Below are 20,070 nucleotides of genomic sequence, written 5' to 3'. Positions count from 1 at the left end.
CTTAAAATTCACCTTTTGTAGTTAATAAAAAAGGTTTATGTCTCTTTGATTAATCATCAAATGCTGCACTAATGCTATCAAAATTTAGACTGTTGCCAACTGCAGCTTGCTGTAGCATCACAGACCAAAACAATATGTTAAACCATAAATTCAGCATCATGAGCAAGATACTCATTTGATTCTGTATCTTTACCGAACAGTGGCATGATACAGCACTTCTATAGCACCCCTGGCAACTCTGAGTAGTTGAACCAATATACACTAATTAAACCTCAGAGCTCTGTCTGGCTTGGTATTTCAATATCCATTTTACAAGGCATGAGAAGCTAGATAATTTAGTCAAGGTCCAAGTTTTCCTAATCATCAAGTATCCTGAGCAGTCTTATGGTTAAAAAGGCTCATGCCCCTCATTTTGGCTCAAACATAAAATTAGTGTTTCAAGTGGAAAGTGGAGAGGTTCCTTAAATGGAGTACGGTTTGCACTGAGAGAGACCTTTGCAGACTCCAGCAAGAGTATGGTTTGCATGATCATGACTGGAAGCCAAGGAAGAAAAAGTTCAAGCTAGATTATCATGAAGTAATACTTATGTCACTGCTAGCTGAAATACGCTGCTCGAGAGCAAATGGAAGCAGGAAGTATTAATAAATTCTGGGAAAGGATAGATATTTACTTCCAAAAATCTATCTGGATATACATCCTCAAGGCTGTGTTGCCAAGAAGCAAAAGGTGATTTAACTAAATGGAAACACACTTACCTATACTCTCAACTTCCAAACATATAAACCTATGTAATGTTAAGATATTGGCAGGCACCAGCTTTCGAAATTAGATTTTGGGATTTGTTTTTTTTAAACAACAATCATGGCTGTGCCTATTTGGGGCCTTATGTTCACCTCCAAGTGTTTTCTGTTTAGATTATAAACTCCTTGGGGCACGGATTGTCTTCTTTTGCATCTCGCATAGTGCCAAACAAGTGGTCCATGTCATACATCAAAGTCTGAAGTGCCCATTGGGCTAAGCAAATAGCACAGCTACCCAGCTTTAAAAAGCCTGGTACGTTGATGTGGGGAAGTATTTTTCCTGAGAGAATCTCTTTTATAAGTTTTATAGCAAAAACTGAAGAGTTTCATATGGCAGTAATGTCCATTTCAGAAAGGAAGACAGGAGTGCAAATGAGCAAAAAAGAGAACAACAATGCAGTGGAGACTTGGGGTGGGAGGTAGTGGGAACTGGGGTAGCTGTCCAGGATTTTGGGCGCTTTTCTTTCTTCTCTACTAAAATTTTGTAGCTAAACCTGCCATTTTATACAAAGTTGAACAACATAAAGAATTTTTAAAAAAAAATCCCAAAAGCGCAGCATTTAAGGGCTGCTGCAGAGAAACAGGTTTCAGGAGACAACAACAACAAAGAATCAGAACTGGAGGTGTCCAGTGTACTTTTTTTATAACTGAAACAGAGCAAATTTTGTCACGTTTAATAAGAGATCACTGTACACTATGTACAGGTAATACAGTCTCCAAAATGATTAGAAAGGAAAACACTGCTGGACTCACCCTTATACTAAAGGGCCTGGCTTTTACCATCTTAAAAAACCACCACAATATACAAAATACTTGATGTATTTTACTAGAATTTTACACCGTGTTATGAATAAACCTCCTTCCTCCTCCTATTTGTGCAAGAAATGCTCCTAATAGAAACTGCAGGATCTATAGATGTACATAGCTACCAAGATGGCAGATATTCATTAACTATTTGTTACAAAAGCCACTTAAAAAAAAAAAACCCACTCAAACTGAAATCTGTATATTTTTGTGACTACTGTAGGAAACTGTATGTGGGGTTACAGTGGTTACCAAAAACCTCATTCCATTTCCAAGAGGTCTATTAAACACTGTAGTGAGTTTAAGTCTTATGATTTATTATACAACAAATAGCATAGGTGCTGAAAAAGCCCGTTACCTCTTATAACTGTTGTTCTATAAAATGTGTTTCTCATGTCCATTCCAATAAGTGTGTGCGCACGCCACATGCACGATCGCCAGAAGCTTTTCCCTAGCAGTACTTGTCGGGTCGGCTGTGGAGACCCCTAGAGTGGCGCCTTCATGGCGGTGTATACATGTCCCTGCCGACCCACCGCCTGCTCAGTTCCTTCTTGCCTGAATACTCCGATAGTGGGGAGGCAGGCGGGATTTGGAATGGACATAAGCAACACATCTCAAAGAACAGTTACAAGAGGTAAGTAACTGTTTTTTCTTCTTCAAGTGATTGCTCATGTGCACTCCAATAGGTAACTTCCAAGCAATTACCCCGGGGGAGGGGTCGGAGTTCACCTAATTGCCAAGTGCAGGACCGCCCTACCAAACCCAGCATCATCCCTCGCCTGCTGGGTAATGGCATAGTGGGAAGTGAAGGTGTGGACTGATGACCAGGTTGGCCCCTTGTTGGATAGGGACCTGCGCCACGAAAGCTGCAGACACTGCCCATGCTCTGGTAGAGCGTGCCGTGATTGGCGGGGCTGGAACTTTAGCCAGGTCATAGCAAGTCCTGATGCAGGACATGATCCATGATGAGATGGGCTGTGATGAGATCGGGAGCCCTCACATTCTTTCTGCAATAGCAATAAAGAGCTGTGGTGACTTATGAAACAGCTTTGTGCATTCAATGTAAAATGCTACGGCCCGTCTAACGTCCAAGGAATGGGACATGAGCTCCCTGTTAGCGGCATGGGGTTTAGGAAAGAACACAGCTAAAAATATGTCCTGGTTCACATGAAACTGGGAGACAACCTTAGGCAGGAATGCAGGGTGGTGGCATAGCTTCCTGACGGGGGGACATCCCCTGTCTAGTTTCTTTTTCTTATGAGGCACTGGGGACTGAACGGTGCCACCGTGAGGCACTGGCCTTGCGGGCCAGAGAGCGGTGCCGGTGCTCCCTGATAGAGTCCTTCCTCGGTGCCGGGACATCCTGCACTGAGGGTGGTGCGCTGCGCACCCAGGATGCCGGTGTCGGCTCAAGCTGTGGCTGAAGGGCTGGCTCCATCAAGAGGAGCTTCAGGTGATAGTCCCGCTCCCTCTTAGTCCTGGGTCTGAAGCTCCTGCAAAAAGGGCACTTATCTGTCTGATGGCCTTCCCCGAGGCACTTGAGACAGGAGGCATGCGGATCACTTGTTGGCATCGGTTTTGCACACCTCTCGCATGCTTTAAACCCCTACGACCGCGACATACCCCGGCACCTGGGAGAGTAGAACGGGGGGAAACCCCCGCCAAAGTAAGTTAACTCATCTACAACTATTAAACTAACTAACTATTTACACAGAAACAAGGGAACCACTAGGTAAGGCACTTGCAAAAGCAAGAGACGAAGCTGTTCCAATGACTGTCACGGGCGGGAAGAAGGAACTGAGCAGGCAGCGGGTCAGCAGGGACATATATACACCACCATGAAGGTGCCATTCTAGGGGGCCTCCACAGCCAACCTGACAGGTACCGCGCCGGAAAAGCTTCCGGTGATCCTGCATGTGACGCACGCACACCCCTATCGGAATGTACATGAGCAACCACTCGAAGAAGAACTAGGGGTGTTGCTGCACCCCATGACTTGGGAGGATTTCCCTCTGAAAAAGGGTTTACAGTTTGGTTCAATGGCTCTCCGCACGCCCATTATACATATTGTTCCAGCACCCCACCCCACCAGTAGCATTTAAAACAAAAACAAAAAAAACCATGGATCCAAGGTACAAACGAATACAAAAAATAAATAAATAAAAAATGACCGGGTCAATCACATCCAATCAAACAATAGAATACAGTTGGCAGTTTTTCAAAGACATATTATTAAGGGCACAAGAGCAAACTATCCCACTGCATAGGAAAGATAGGAAGTATGGCAAGAGACCACCCTGGCTTAACCAGGAGATCTTCAATGGCATTTTGAGCTGTATAAGAAGGGTCATTGCTAGCAGATCGAGGGACGTGATCGTTCCCCTCTATTCAACATTGGTGAGGCCTCATCTGGAGTACCGTGTCCAGTTTTGGGCCCCACACTACAAGAAGGATGTGGAAAAATTGGAAAGCGTCCAGCGGAGGACAACAAAAATGATTCGGGGACTGGAACACATGACTTAGGAGGAGAGGCTGAAGGAACTGGGATTGTTTAGTCTGCGGAAGAGAAGAATGAGGGGGGATTTGATAGCTGCTTTCAACGACCTGAAAGGGGGTTCCAAAGAGGATGGATCTAGACTGTTCGCAGTGGTATCAGATGACAGAACAAGGAGTAATGGTCTCAAGTTGCAGTGGGGGAGGTTTAGGTTGGATACTAGGAAAAGCTTTTTCACTAGTAGGGTGGTGAAGCACTGGAATGCGTTACCTAGGGAGGTAGTGGAATCTCCTTCCTTTGAGGTTTTTAAGGTCAGGCTTGACAAAGCCGTGGCTGGGATGATTTAGTTGGGGATAGGTCCTGCTTTGAGCAGGGGGTTGGACTAGATGACCTCCTGAGGTCCCTTCCAACCCTGATATTCTATTCTATGATCTAAAAATCAAAAAAGAGACCTACAAAAAGTGTAAACTAGGTCAAATTACAAAGAATGAATATAAACAACACAAGTACATAGGGACAAAATTAGAAAGGCCAAGGTACAAAACGAGAACAAATTAGTGAGAGACAAAGGGTAAAAATAAAATATTCTACAAATACATTAGAAGTAAGAGGAAGACCAAGGACTGGGTAGGCCCATTACTCAACGAGGGGGGAGGGGGAAAAAACAACAACAACAGAAAACATGTAAGTGGCAGAGGTGCTTAATGACTTCTTTGCTTCGGTTTTCACCAAGAAGATTCGAGGTGTTTCCACGGCTAACGTAGTGAATGCCAGTGAAAATAAGTTAGGAACGGAAGAGGCTAAAATATGGAAAGCTAAAAATTACTTGCACAAATTAGATGTCTTCAAGGCACCAGGGCCTGATAAAATGCATCCTAGAATACTCAAGGAGCTGACTCAGGAGATATCTGAGCCATTAGCAATTATCTTTGAGAAGTCATGGAAGATGGGAGAAATTCCAGAAGACTGGGAAACGGCAAATGTAGGCCTGATAAATCAAAATACAATAATCTAACCATCAACATTTAAGCAGACTATTTCCTCCTCTCCCCTCGGCATTCCCATAATTTGTTCTATGCATTATATAGGTGTGTGACTTTTACACTTTAGTCACATTGAACTACACTCTAGTTGAAAAGGAATTATTTTAGGGAAATTCTATGGCCAGTGCTGTACAAGAGGGCAGACTAGATGATCACAATGGCCCTTTTGGCCTTGGAATTTATAAATCAATCAATAAATAATATTGCAGCAAGTTAATGACTGGGTATTTTAAACAAAAAACAAACAAAAAAAATCACCTACTCCCAACTGCAGCAGAATGAGGGCTGATCTTTAAAAAACTATTTCTTTTATAAAGAGTAGAGCATTTCCCAAAGTACAACAGTAGCCGGGAAAATGGAAATGCTAAAATGGCACCTGCTTATGCAACATACCACTTCTTTGTGTGTCTGAGTCATACATACTTTACTTTTTACTGAAAAAAAATTTTGACCCTGTTAGCACTGTAGGGCCACTAAAGCTGTGGATGAAGCATACTAGCTTCTATTCTGCTTCATGTATCATTAACAAATTTGTTAGTCAAGTTCCAAAGAAGAATCTCTATTACTGGTAAGGAAAAAAAGAGGCACAAACATGACAAATGGAGTTTGCAAAAGTTAGTCAAGTCATCTTTAGGTGGTGACCAGTGCAAAAACAATACAGGGGATCAGACTTAGATTTGTGAATCTTGCAAATTTGACATGGTTGTCACCAGAAGACTTTTAAAAAGAGAGAGAGAAACAAAACAAAACACTTTTCTGGCCGTTACTGCATCTTGAAGAAAGGATTGACTTACCTTTGCTCTATGTATGTACTTTTGTGGGGAGACACTCCTTGAAAGTGCAATAGAAATTTGGAATTTTAACATGACATTTTTAGTCATTTCAAAGTATGCCATAATGCGACATAGTAGATTTCATCCTTTTCACCTTTTGCAAAAAAGCTCATAGGGAAGTCACATTTTAAGAGTCAGATTTCTAATAATATTCATTAAGCTTCGGTAAACCATGTCAAAAGCCCTGCCAAGTAACTCTGAACTGTCCTGGACAAGCTCTGGGGCAAGATGGACTTAAATAAAAATAATCTAACAAATGTTTTAAAAAATTAAAGCAAGTTACTTGTTGTACCAGAAGCCAAACTTATTTGGACTGCCTGCAATAATTAAAGCAAGTGTCCTGGAAGACACTGAGAAGTCTTTGTAGTTATATTTATGTAATAAGGTATGTACCCCGTGTGTTTCAAACACAAATATCGAGTTATTTTGATATGGACACAAAATTTAAAAAAAACAGCAATAAAAAAAATGCGTCACTGTCCTACCATGTCTACATACCAAATGAACAGTTAGCAGAAAGACACTCTGGTGTGAGTTATACAGAGACACAGAGAATATAGCCCAGAAGTTGCTGCTTTAAGTTACCAAGGATTTTAATTGCTCAAAAACTATGCATAGCAATACCTCCATTTTACACACTGTATGCCAGAATTTTAGCCCGGCGTCTCCTCCATCACAAGCCTTCAGGGGACATGTTAAAAGGTATACAAAATCAGTAATGGTAGAGAGAAGGTAGATCAGGAACATCTGTTCATCTTTTCTCATAATGTGAAAAGTGGGAGCACCCAATGAAGTTGAAAAATGGCAATTTCAGCACTTACCACAGGAAATACCTCCCCCTCCCACCCACACTTTAGGCTGTTAAACTCATTGAGGGCATAAACCAAATCTCTAACTAATAGCAAAAATGTTTATTTAGGTAAATTAATCTACACATTTGTAAACCTTCTGCCAGGCCGAGTTGATAGCACCAAGGGCCAGGTTCAGTACACAGGGGTTCCCTCTCATCAAAGCAAATGCAAAACTGGCTCAAGCCCCCACCCAGTGACCTGGGAAAATCTTACACACACCCCTGGGCGCCTCAAAGAGGCGATACTTCCCCTTTCGCAAACACAGAGTCTCAGTGTAGCAGAGAATCTTTAACAACATGAGGTAAACATCAGCATTAAATTGGGAAAACACCACAACTAGGGTTCATCAACCAAACCATGAGCAAAGACCCACCCCAGCAAATTGGGCCATGTCCTTTCCCTTGGGTTCTTGAATCCAACAACCCAAAAGTCCAGCCCCAGAGTTCAAAAGTTCATCTACAGAGTGTTACTCCTCAGTCTGGGTGAAAATGTGTGTGTGGGGGGGGGGTAGAAGAGGTAAGGGGCACCTTACATGATCTGAAGCTGACTGCCCCACAGCTCCATAGGGCTTCACTCCGCTCCGCTCCACCAGCCATCCCAGAAACTGCTCCGCCAGCAGGTCCGTGAGCCACTCCAGCCATCTCACAAACTGCTCCGCTCCACTCCACTCTGCAATTGATCTTCAGGATCCCCACTACTTAACACAGTGCTCAGTTATTTCAGCTCTTAGTAATTTTAGCTTGTAGTAGTGGGAACCTCAGTGCTGGTGCACCATAAGACCATAGTGAATTCAGCTCAGCACCTGTAGCTAGACTCCTAATAGACCCAAAATTGGCTCTGATGTTCCACAGTGCAGAGAGACAGAGGTGAAATTGATGTTTCAGGCCCTCCCAAAGGGGCCCACACCACCAGGTACTAACACCGGTCTCCAGCCTCTCTCAATTCACAGTTTTGGAACCCATGTCCCTTGCCTAGCGAGTGTTACTTAGTTGATGGCGAGTCCCTCCATCATAACAAAAGGCCAAGGACAGTTCCACTGTCCTTGATTCCCATAATCAGGGTAACAACAATTTATTCTTCCTGCCCCAACAACAGACACTGGGGATCCCACAGCAGCCAAAGTGACCATTTGGGCAGCTATGGCCTCATTCTAGGTGGGGTGGGTGTCCCTATGCAAATGAGATCAGCCTCTGAAGTTCTTTTCCACAACTTGCCACACCTCACCACCAGATGTCAGGTTGGAGCTCATCCTGACCCTGCTTACACATTATTCTATTCTTCCTCTTTTACATTATTATTGTGTGCTTCATTTCTTCTCTTTGCAGACTTCGGACATACTGATTTTGGCAGGTTATATCCAGTGCTGTTCAGAAACTGTCCATACAGGACAGCTGATGATCAAGTCTTATCCCCTACCTTTGACATTTTTAATTATGACACAAATAGAGCATACTGAAAAAACATAAGGAACTACTAAACTATTGATCACCAAAAAATAAATAAGGGTATAGTGCAAGGGTCGGCAACCTTTCAGAAGTGGTGTGCTGAATTTTCATTTATTCACTCTAATATAAGGTTTCACGTGCCAGTAATACATTTTAATGTTTTTAGAAGGTCTCTTTCTCTCTAAGTCTATATATTATATAACTAAACTATTGTTGTATTGTAAAATAAACAAGAAGCTTTATTTAAAATTAAATTAAAATGTTGATCTTACGCCACCGGCCCGCTCAGCCTGCTGCTGGCCTGGAGTTCTGTTCACCTAGGCCGGCAGCGGGGTCTGCGGCTGGGACCCTAGCTAGCAAGCGGCCGGCAGCCAGAATCCAAGACCGGCAGTGGGCTGAGCAGCTCAGCCCGCTGCCGCTCAGGGGTTCCATCCGCCAGCTCCTGCCAGCCAGGATCCCAGCTGCCAGACCTGCTCAGCCTGCTGCCAGTCTGGGGTCCTGACCCTACCAACATACAGTGGGTATCTACCTTCTCCCTGGTTCTGGCCATTCTCTTCCTCTCTCTCTGCACTGAGCTGAGGATGGGAGGCACTGAGCACAGGGCTGGGGGTGAAGGAGCAGGCTGGGGGTTGGGTGTAGGGTCTGGCCAGGAGCTAGAATGAGGGAGGGAGCTCAGGGTTGGGGCAGGAGGTTTGGGTGTGGAGCGCTTACCTGGGCAGCTCCCATTTGGTGGGAGGGGTCCAGGTAGGAGTGGGGGGGGAAGGTGCAGGAGCTCCTGTTTAGTGCTCAGGGTGGGGGTGCAAGAGTCAGGATGGGGGGGGTGCATGTGATGTGGGGGGCCTAGGTATGTGTGGGGGTGCCAGAGTCAGGGCTGGGGTCGTGGGGGGGTACAGGGTTCAGGGCAGGGGCTTTGTGGGTGTGCAAGGCTGCAGGGCTCAGGGTAGAGGACTGGGTGTGTGGGCTGGGGTCATGGGGTGCTCACAGCAGGGGGCTGGAGGGGATATGCCCCGCTTCCCAAGGCCCTGCCCCTGCTTCTTCTCTGCCTCCGCCGGGAGCAGCAAGCACGCTGACTTCGCTCCTCCCGCACCCCCTCCCTCGCAAGGGCCGGCAAGGAGGAAGGGATGGAGGAGGAGGAGGAGGAGGAGGGGCAGGAACCCAGCACATTGCGGGAAGAGGCAGGGGAACCGGCAGGACCAAGCTTCTGCCCCTTGCACCCGCGGGAGGGGGCGGGGAGCAGAGAAGAGCAGGCTGGGCTGGGCCAGATTTTTAATGGCACACTGCTGCCTGCCAGGACCCCGCCATAGGTTGCTGACCCCTGGTATTGTGCATGCACACAGGAAGCAGTTAAACCGGAGGGAACAAATACCAACATCAAAATAGGAGCTTTCGAGTGGAGACAGACAAAGATAGGATACTCACTGTATCAGTATCTCTTGATTATGTCTCAAAAATAAATTATTAAGCGTGGACCATATCACGTCAGTCACAAAGACTAATCTGAAGATCTTTTGCCTGGGGTTAGATTTTCAAAGACTCCAATCAGCACATATAGACTCTTAAATATGTTGCTTTCACTCTTTTTTAACCTAGTTTCAAGAGCAGTTTATAGTCTTGTGATAACTGGATGCCCAGAGTGAAAAAAAATTTGACCTGTCTTTTTGACAGGATGTGCACACATCAAGAGTCTCACACATTACTGACCCATCCAGAGGAAAATATTTTTCTTGAGTTATTGTCAGTTTAATATTTGTAAAGAAAATATGATGCACACAAAACTAACAACTACTCCTATTTAAATGCCAATTGCAACAGAGAGATTGGGAGAGAAACGAAGGCAATAAGATACAATAATAGGAACAGCACCATTTTCAACTGGGTAGAGGATAGTCTCTTCCTACTGAATGGCTGGCCTAGTTTGTTTCAAATAATGAACACACACATCATAGGTGGGATAAGCAATTAGAAAGAAGGAATAATAATTACTTCAAACATGACAACGCAGACTGCAATATCAGAGAGGTATGTCAAAGTCAATAATTCTTAGAAATTAGCAGCTAGGCAATTCCAATGTATTCCTCATGAATTATACTGTTCATTAATGATGTTGTACACAGTCCTCAGTATGATTATGCTTTCATCAGAGTTGCTAGGAACACAGGATTCATGTTGTGTTAAAGTTCTGCCTCTTCAAAGTGGTAACAATACTGAAGGCATGTTTGAATATTTGAAAGGAATTCATGTTGCCTTTACACACAAGACCATTTTCTATTGCAAACCATACTGACATGCACAAACCTAAGATTAACAGGTCAGTATGGAATGCCAATTTGAGTTTGTTTTTATATGCTTAATTGTTCTGTGCACACGCATGTGTGTCCAGGATTTAGAACATTGTACTATACACCCCTACAAAGAAAAAATGATTAATAAGGCTCCAGTAGAATTCAACCAAGGGGAAGGTAGTTCCTGAAGAAGGTGCACATCATTTATCCTCTAACACAGCTACTATTCAGTTTAGGGGTGTCCAAGCCAAGGCGTTTTTGGCACGCACCATCTACCCCACCACAACTATTGCCAGCCTGACAACCATCCCTAACACAAGAGACAAGATAAATACAAATAAAATACATTTCACTCACCTTGAAAGGATCTGAGAGTGGTTTCTCCCCTTGCTTTCCATTTTCATTCCCCCGTCCTGCATTTCTTCACCTAAGTTCTTGCTGACTGGCCTCAAAAGTTATCCAGCCTCAAAGATCCATATTGTGTAGCCAAATTTTGGGCAGAACTGCAGGTTATTACTTTAAATGGTTTAAGTGACATCTTTAATTGAAAGGGGGGGGCAGGGAGATGGGTTGTGTCAGTTATTCCTTCATGTTGTTTTCAGGGCTGTGTTCGTCTAAATAACCACATCTCTGTATCAAGTATTGTATTAACTCAGGTGAAATTGTTAATAAAAAAACACACACGACACACTGGTAAGAATGCTATGCATTTTCCTGATTGGATATGAAAAATCTTTATGGTACGTCAACAAAAGTCATCATAACAGCTTCAGATGTCAGCCCTTTCGAAACATAAGCATTCAGAGGGTCTCTGCCTGCCAGCTCTGAGTCAAGGCTGGGTATTTTTGTTTGTATTGTTTTGGTTTATGCTTATTTTTAAAATCAGAGAGATTTAAAATCTCCCTTTGAAGCACACAGCGAAATCCTTTGTCCCAGTAGGATGATGTGTAAAAATTCCCTTAAAATTAATCATGAGTTTCCCTTCCAGTGAGTGAGAACTTGGCACAGCAGACTAACTGGCACATCAGAGCACACCATTAGTTCACATAGGCCAGTAGCCTGCTTCCAGAAGTTGCCAATGCTTAATGCACCCTGACGGACTATAAAGGCTATTAAAAGGATAGCGAAGGGATAGAAATTACTTTGTCACAACTACGTGAAAAACCCACAAATCTAGGACAGGACAGCTGGAATCCTTTAAGGCCCTAACCCAGCAAAGCACTTAAGCATTGTTTAAGTCCATCCCAGTTCAGCAATGCATATATTTAAGTGTTTTTTGCCTATCACATTTAACAACAAAATGTTTACATGTCCTAATTTCTTTTTAGTAGAAACACTGAACCATTGCAACAACAGATTAGATATACTATCGTTGCTCTACACTTGTATAGAGATTTTTCTATTGATGGTGAAAAGATTCTTACGGACTTTCCACTGACATTATGACAGATTCTTTGGGATCAACATTTTACCGTTATCGGTTTAATGTGGCTGTGTCAAATTGTCACAACTTTCTAACTGAAGTTATGAACCATAAAAAGCACTGTCCACTGACTCAATAATTCTGTGTGTTGGTTTTTAACCATTATGGCTCTCACACTAACAGATCTCTTTGGGAACCATTCAACGCCTGCAGAATACTCACAAAATAAAACTAAGAACCAGATCGTAATCCACAGTACCTTACGCCATGAGTAATTCCATAGAAATCAATAGAATAACTTGTGAAGTAAGTCGTTACTCAGTGTGAGGACAGGTATTACAATCTAAATCATAGAATAGAATCATAGAATATCAGAGTTGGAAGGGACCTCAGGAGATCATCTAGTCCAACCCCCTGCTCAAAGCAGGCACAATCCCCAATTTTTTTTTCCCCCAGATCCCTAAATGGCCCCCTCAAGGATTGAACTCACAACCCTGGGTTTAGCAGGCCAATGCTCAAACCACTGAGCTATCCCCTCTCCTCTATCTGTATACTCATTTAGTGTTTACAGACAGGATTTTCTCAGCCCTGAGGCCTTAAGCAAGTAGACTAATCAGGGGCTCATTTCCTACTTTAGGACATTGGAAGTGAGACTTCCCTCACAGGGGAGAGGTGAAGTGCAGTTGGCTAATGCTCATAAAACACTTCATAAACATCTGGTAACATTAGGGTGACGTATGTCCCATTTTGGCCTGGAGAGTCCCTTTTTTAAGCCCTGTTCCAGCCATCCCAATTTTTTTTTTTTTTTTTTTTTTTTTTTTTGGCAAAAGTGGGCATTTGTCCCGTTTGCTCTTGCCAACTGATTGACTTGATAGGTTGGCAAGAGCAAATTGGAAAAATGCCCACTTTTGTCAAAAAAGTGGGGTGCAGAGGAACATACAGAGGTGGGTGAGCAGCAATGCCAGCCCCGCAAGGGGTGGGAGGCAGGGCTCTGGCGAGCAGCAACTCCAGTCCCAGCCTTTGTGAAATATGGTCACCCTATCTAGTCTGTGCATCGCTGCTTGCCTGAGCCCTGCCTGTCCCCTGCACGGGGATGGAGGGTTGTGCGGTAGCTTGGGCCAGCCCCACAGGCAGGGGAGAGGACTCAGGCCAGCCCCGCATTGTGTCCCATTTTCCCTTTGGGAAATACGGTCATCCTGGGGAACATTAATTTGGTCTTCACTGGAACATCAGAGGAATTGTTGCAGTGTAAAACTTTGTACATGAAGGCCTATTTAAACCAATGTGATTTAGTATATCCATGCTACAGACATATTAAATTGAAACGAATACGGTAATGCAGAAAAGAGTGATAGAGAAGAGCTAATGCAGCACATTTTCACAACGCTTTTTAACATTACTTGGCTTGGTTTGTTTTTTAAATGAATAAATAGCAAATGAAGCACTTTTCCTCCAAAACCATCAAAAAGTATTCTTGGTCCTATCCCTACTGCTGAGCAACATGCCCAGTTTCAGCCTGTTTTTAAACCATTAATCCTTCCACAGAACATTTTACAAGAATAGCAGCACCATAGCCAACTTTCAACTACAGCGCTGCCCTTCCAACCTCAAGGTATGCCAATGCCAGATGGCTGACATGGCCTTAGCATAAAAGGAGATTTAACACAGACTGCTAAAAAGTCACTTTTCCAATTTAAAAAGCATTTACAATATTATAAAGTGGACAAAATTCAACCCTTCCCAGAGGACACTACTTACATCCACAAAATAGGGCTTACACAAAACATAAGCGGAGCACTGGCCTTACCACAGTCCTATGTAAAAAGAACACAGTTACCAACCACCACTGACAAGACGAGAACTGGGATTCATTGCGCCAAATGCCACTCTTCACTGTCCAACAGTTTTATCAGACCAAAGTCTGAACTGTTTTCAAATGCGATCACTGGTGAAGTCTTTGAGAAGTAGAGAGATTCATTCCCTTTCTTCATCTTGTTTTACCTAATATTGTCAAATATCAAGAACGGTTTGCTAAAGGGCAACTAAAATGGATGCTTGTGGGGGAATGGGGGAAAAGGGGAGGAGATTCTTAGATTTTTCACTTGCTATGTGGCAATATTTGGCATCATATATTCTTCTGGATGTGGTAAAGTATGTTTAAATTTTAAGTTCATGCCTGTGTCAGCAACGTGGCAAAGAACCTAAGGATCTTAAAATGCATGGTTTTCAATCACTTTGGAAAAGAACAAAAATTGCTTTCAACCCACACTTCAATTTTCCTCCGTCTGTTGAAAGAATTGTATATGCTTTTTTTTATTCTGCATAAAATTTGCCAGACACTAGTTCCACGACATCCTGTCATGAGGGTCGATTTTAAGAAATCCCACCTACCCTGTTATAAAATATTGTTTCCTCTCTTTCAACCCGGTGTACCATTCTTGAACTATAAAAACTATGTATAAGTGAAAAATAAACCTATACTATTCCAATGAGTTGTACACATTATGGAATTTTCTTTTAAAACTAGATCACAATTGCTTAAAACAAACTCCTCTGAATAATCATTTAAAAATGTCTTTTATATGAAGTAATTTTTTTCCCAATGGTTAGAAGAACTAAGTAGTCAGACATTTAAAAAAATACAAACAAACCTAAACCCTCACAATTAAAACTGGTGAAGAAAACTTTGGTTTTGGTTAACATTTGATTTAATAAATCCAGTTCAGACAACATTTGCCAAAAATGTCATTTCATTACAAACAGTCACAATATTCACTGTGGAGATGGCTTATATACAAGGTCAACCATAAAGAAGGCTGTATCTACATTCATTTTTGTGGCATTAGAATAAATTTCTGCTCCTTTGTATTGAAGTCTAATTTTGTTATATCTTCAGAACAAATTACACTTTTCAAACTTGTGGGTTCGACACCAAAGGAACAGATTGAACAAACAAATAAGATTAGCTCAGCATGGGCCATCCATTTTCCACGGAGTGCTACCATTGGCAATTCTGTTATAAGATTCCTTAGTGAAGAGACAGCTTGCAAGTGAGGCCAGGTCTACACCTCAGGCCTATATCGGCATAACTATGCCACTCAGAGGTGTGAAAAATCCACACCTCAAGTGACAGTTATACTGACCTACCCACTATGTAGACAGCACTATGTCAGCAGGAAAAGCTCTCCTGTTGACATAGCTGCTGCCTCTCAGGGAGGTGGATTAACTACGCTGATGGGAGAAGCTCTCTTGTCAGAATAGCAATGTCTTCACTAAAACCCTGCAGCAGTGCACCTGCACCGCAGTAGCACTGTACATGAAGACAAGCCCTTAATCTTGATTTTGCAGTGCTAAAGGGAAGGAGTTGTTGCTTTGAGTGATAGGAAAGAACATCTTTTGGTTTTGCTTCTTTGAAGGTGTGGTATATACAGTTATTTTCAACAATGAATTTTGGGGTTTGTTAAAACTAGTAGTGCAAGATATCACATTCTTGTAACAAAGTTCTACCAGTCATCACCTCAGTTAAACAAAAAGGAAGCATACTAACATTGATACTGATTTTTGGACTAGGAATTCTGCTCTAATCACATGCCTGACTCTTGTTCCGTCCTCCCACACCACCCCACCTTTCATTCCTTGACTCCTTCTTATCCCATTCCTCAATTCCCCCAAATATATTCCACGAAACAAAGCTGTGTGCTAGTCATTCACCCTTAACACTTACTTATATGTAATATCCCTGTCTATTACCCTATGTTGGAATGTCCTTAAGCCTCTTCCTCTAGCAAAGTTATTTGTTGCTGACAGTGGGGGCTGATGAACAGTGTAATTTTAAGTGTAGCTCAGGACACCTGAGGTTCAGCACCATTTTATAAACACGTGGTTAGCACAGTCAGCTACATCCATTGTCAACAAACAGCAACTTCTTAGTGTAGACATGGCTTAGGCATAACATAGCATTTCAGAGATGGAAACAAAGCATACCATGTCCAATTGAAACTGCTGGGAAATTTAACAAAGTAGAGCCAAGATCAACATGGCTCATCTGTCAGAGTACTATAAAGGCTGTAACAGTTGCTGCTGGATATTGTCTGCTGTTATATGACGGGGATATAATCTTGCATAATGCTGACCCACATCAGGTGACTGGGGCTAGGGATTAAAAGATTAGGCTCTTACCAACACTCTTGTGCATCAAACATTAACCACAAAGGCCTCCAATGGTGCTGATTTAAAAAAAACACACACACACACACACACCACAGAAGTATTTCAACTGACAACACTTCAAGAATAATTCAGTTTCTTTATTGCAACACACACCATAAAAAATGATTCTCCTAAAAACAGATTTGCTTGGGCAACATGTGATGTTATCATAAATCATGTTCTCTTGGAGTTTAAAAAAAAAAAAAAAGCACAAAGAGCCAGAACCATCTCCTAGTTTTGGCAGAAAAATGCATTTCCATTCCCAAGATGTCTGTCTTCACTTTTTCCCCTCTTGCCCTCCTGTAGAAGCTATGTGAAGACAAAGCATCACACAGCACATAAAGCCACAAAGCCAGAACGAATAGAAATTTCTTTTCTACTGCTTCCAAATATGAATTCTTTTTGGTTGCATTCTGGTTTCCTTCCAGGGGGAGTAAATGTATAGTTGTACCACTTTGAAAACAAAGTCTACTCTAATCCATGCCTCACACACAGAGGGCCATTAATCAGAAGGATGGCATTGTGTGATGGAGCCCATAAACTGAAAGTAAGCCATGTACTAATAACACAGATGATGATTTACTCTTCTGTTTTTGTTGGCGCTTTATTCTGGCTTTTATGAAAATTCTTAGCCAAGAAATAAAAAGACTGTTTTTTATATTTTAACGAAAACTTGAAGACATCTATTATTTTGAATAAAGTTCTCAAAGAAAAGAAATCTCTTCAGAGCTGTGATATATATGAGAAGAAAAATATTTAAGAGGACTACCACGAAAAGAAAAAGTTTGGGGGAGAAGTGGGGAAAATACCCAAGAGCCTTAAATGTTAGGCTATAAGGATTATAAATTTACTATCTGAAAAATATTCGTTGTCTAGGATGCAGGCAGATCATGGTAAATGTCACAACTGAGATATGAAGAGACATTACAATAAGACTGAAAGATGAGGCCATCTCTACAATTATGCATACTTTATCTGTACATCTATGCAATGTAGATATAGTGTTCATCTTCAGCCTAGTTTTTAAAGAGTTGATGTATGCAATCTCTCATTTAAAAGGACACCTGTCAAGGTTGACAGGCCTAAAAAATGTTACATCTTGAAAGACTTTCTTTGGTTTGCAAGTATTCACATTTTCCCTCCAGCTTGATTCCTTTTATTTGAGGAGTGGACAACAGATACATAGTTTACCTAAGACTGGCAATAAAACTAATCCATGTTCGTCAAGGGGAGTGCCACACTCCTATTGAAAAGAAAAAGTTACTTCTACTAGCTTAAAAAGCTAAAACCACAGTTCAGTGTTTTGGAAACATGTGACTGGCAGGCAATGTAATTTAAGAGCAGTCCCAAGTTGGAGAGGAATTTCAGCAACAGAAGAAACTGCTTTGAGACTGAACAGAACAGGATAGGTTTGCTGGAAAAGAGTGGAAGCCATCAGATCTCAAACAAGAGCGGGTCACTTGAAGATGGAAGCTAGGCAGCACAAGAATACTTTGAGAGGGACTGAGTATGGAGCAGAACATCATTAGAATTTCACAGAGGCAAAAAAGGTTTACACAAATAGGGCAATATGCTACAATTAGAACACAAACTGGGACAGGTAAGACACCCCCAGTAAAAGCCATTTCAAAACATTGGTAGGGACAACAAAACCCAGTAGGGCTAGTAGCATGCAATAGAAACCACTTATCAAGAAGTCCCAATTTGTTTCAAATCAAACATGACAAAAGGAAGGAGAGTTCTGCAAACAAAATTTATTTCATGGCAGGAACTCCTAAAGAAATGGATAGGCTCCTTTAATTTTGTAAAAATCCAAACAAATCACAACTCCTCCTAAGGGATCCCTCCATTCAAAATTAAGCTTCTATATGAAAACAGAGCACTTCACTATGTCCATTGCACCTGTACACTGGTATTGCTATTTCCCCAGTAACCCATTGCTGCCATTCATTGATAACTAGATTTAGACCTATAAAAAAAATCAGACCCAATGGGTTGAGTTCATTGTGGGTAGACCTAAAGCTGGAGGTCAAGATTTCGTTTTCAAGACAACAAGCAAAATGTTTATATTCGGAATTTTCTAATGTTCCCATCACTATAGTATCGATATGCTACTATGGTACACATCTTTTCCAACATAGGACCCAAATTCTATCAGTATTAATTTTTTGGAGAATTGTTATTAATTTGGAAACTCATACTAGAGCTCCACCCCTAACAAAAGTAGGAATGGAGAACATTACTGCTGGGCTTCACTTGTGTAAGATATATTTTTAACTTTCACTTCTGAAAAGAGAAAAGAAAAAGAAAAGGCCAAAAAACGCTGACTACCCATTCTTGCCAAATTCTACATAACTAACTGTATCCTGCTTTCCTAATTTTCTCTGCAGTTGCAACTTTAAATAATATTATGTAGTTCCTGGGCTAAACAGTTGTAAGTTTTCAAGGCACTGTTGAACTACTGCTATTCCAGCCCAGAAGTGACAGCATTTCAGTGGTGGATAAAGCACTTGATGTAGTTAATAATTTTAAAGATTGTAAAGACATTTTGGAGCTCTTTCTGGATAAAAGAGACAAAGTGTTTTTAAAAAGAGTGGTTTAGGGGGAAGAAAAAGCCAAACTAGGAAAGCACTGATGAAAATGATGGCTCAGGCCAAGGAGAAATCAGAAAAGCCAAAGGAGTAAAACAAAATGGGATGCGTGCTTTTAAATTCTTTGGGCACTTTTGAGAATCCCACCGGTATCTCTCTATGAACCTAGTGAGATGCAGACGACAAATCTGGTAAGAAGAAGGTAAGGTTTCTGAGAAGAGCAGGTTACTCATCTGTAACTGAAGGTTCTTCAAGATGTGGGGTTCCTATCTGTATTCCACACGAGTGCACATGCGCACCATGGAGCTGAGTCGAAGAGTCAGCCAAAGAGTCTTGCCGACCTCCTGTGTAAGTAGAATGCCAGGATGCGGCAAACGCCAAGGGAGCGCAGGGCTCTGTCAGTGGGGGAAGCATGTGACTCTAGAAGGAACACAGGTAAGTGGATGGATTGATTGAGGTGTAGTTCAGACACCACCTTAGGAAGGAATTTGGGGGTAATCTAAAGGAGACTTTGTCCTTGTGAAATATCACGTAGTGAGGGTCTGCCAGATGGGTCAGTGAACTCACCAACCCATCTGGCCAAGGTGACGGCAACCAGGAACATCACTTTCATAGAGAAGTGGGTCATGAAGCATGGGTTCAAAGGGTGGTCTAGTGAAGGGGGAGAGAACAAGGTTAATGTCCCATGGAGGTATGGGCACCACAACTAGTGGAAAGGTGTTGAGCAGGCCAGTTACAAGGCACACAGTCGTAGGGTGTGTAAAGACAGAGGTGCCCTTCACTGGTGGGAGGAAAGCACTAAGGTTTCACCAAGTGTACCCAGATCGAGCTGAGAGCTAAGCCCAATGTTTTGAGGGTGAGGAGGTAGTCCAGGATGAGTGGGATGGTCACCATGTCCAGAGTGGTGGTGGTGGCCGCGGGCCCACTCTAGGAAACACCACCACTTAGCACGGTAGTACATTCTGGTGGACTCTTTCCTGCTCTGGGTGAGGATTCGCCAAACTGGGACAGAGCATGAATGGTCTGTACTCAAACACCCACCCAAATACCAGGCTGGGAAGTGAAGAGGAGCTGGGTTGGGATGCCCCAATCCTGCATAAGGAGATCTGGGAATGACTGACACCTGATTGCTGGTCAGGTGGAGAGCTTCAGGAAAGCTGTGAACCAGAACTACTAGGACGAGTAGGGTGCTGGCGAACCTTCCCAAGAATCTGGGGCAACAGAAGAATGGAGGGGAAAAAGGCATAGCGGAGGTTGCCCATCCAAGAGAGGAGAAGAGTATCGCTTCAAGAGC

The 20,070-nt window shown here is 42.5% G+C and overlaps 1 protein-coding gene across 1 annotated transcript in view; it reads right to left on the bottom strand.

The window, feature by feature from the left end:
• The window catches only part of LRMDA (leucine rich melanocyte differentiation associated), a 957,336-nt gene that overhangs the window by 902,716 nt on the left and 34,550 nt on the right, over window positions 1-20,070 (bottom strand). The window lies entirely within an intron of this gene.

This window comes from Lepidochelys olivacea (assembly GCF_965140295.1).
Source record: "Lepidochelys olivacea isolate rLepOli2 genome assembly, chromosome: 7".
In the NCBI taxonomy this organism is placed as follows: Eukaryota; Metazoa; Chordata; order Testudines; family Cheloniidae; genus Lepidochelys; species Lepidochelys olivacea.
Note: the sequence above shows the minus strand (reverse complement) of the source record. Positions and strands in the feature narration are given on the sequence as shown.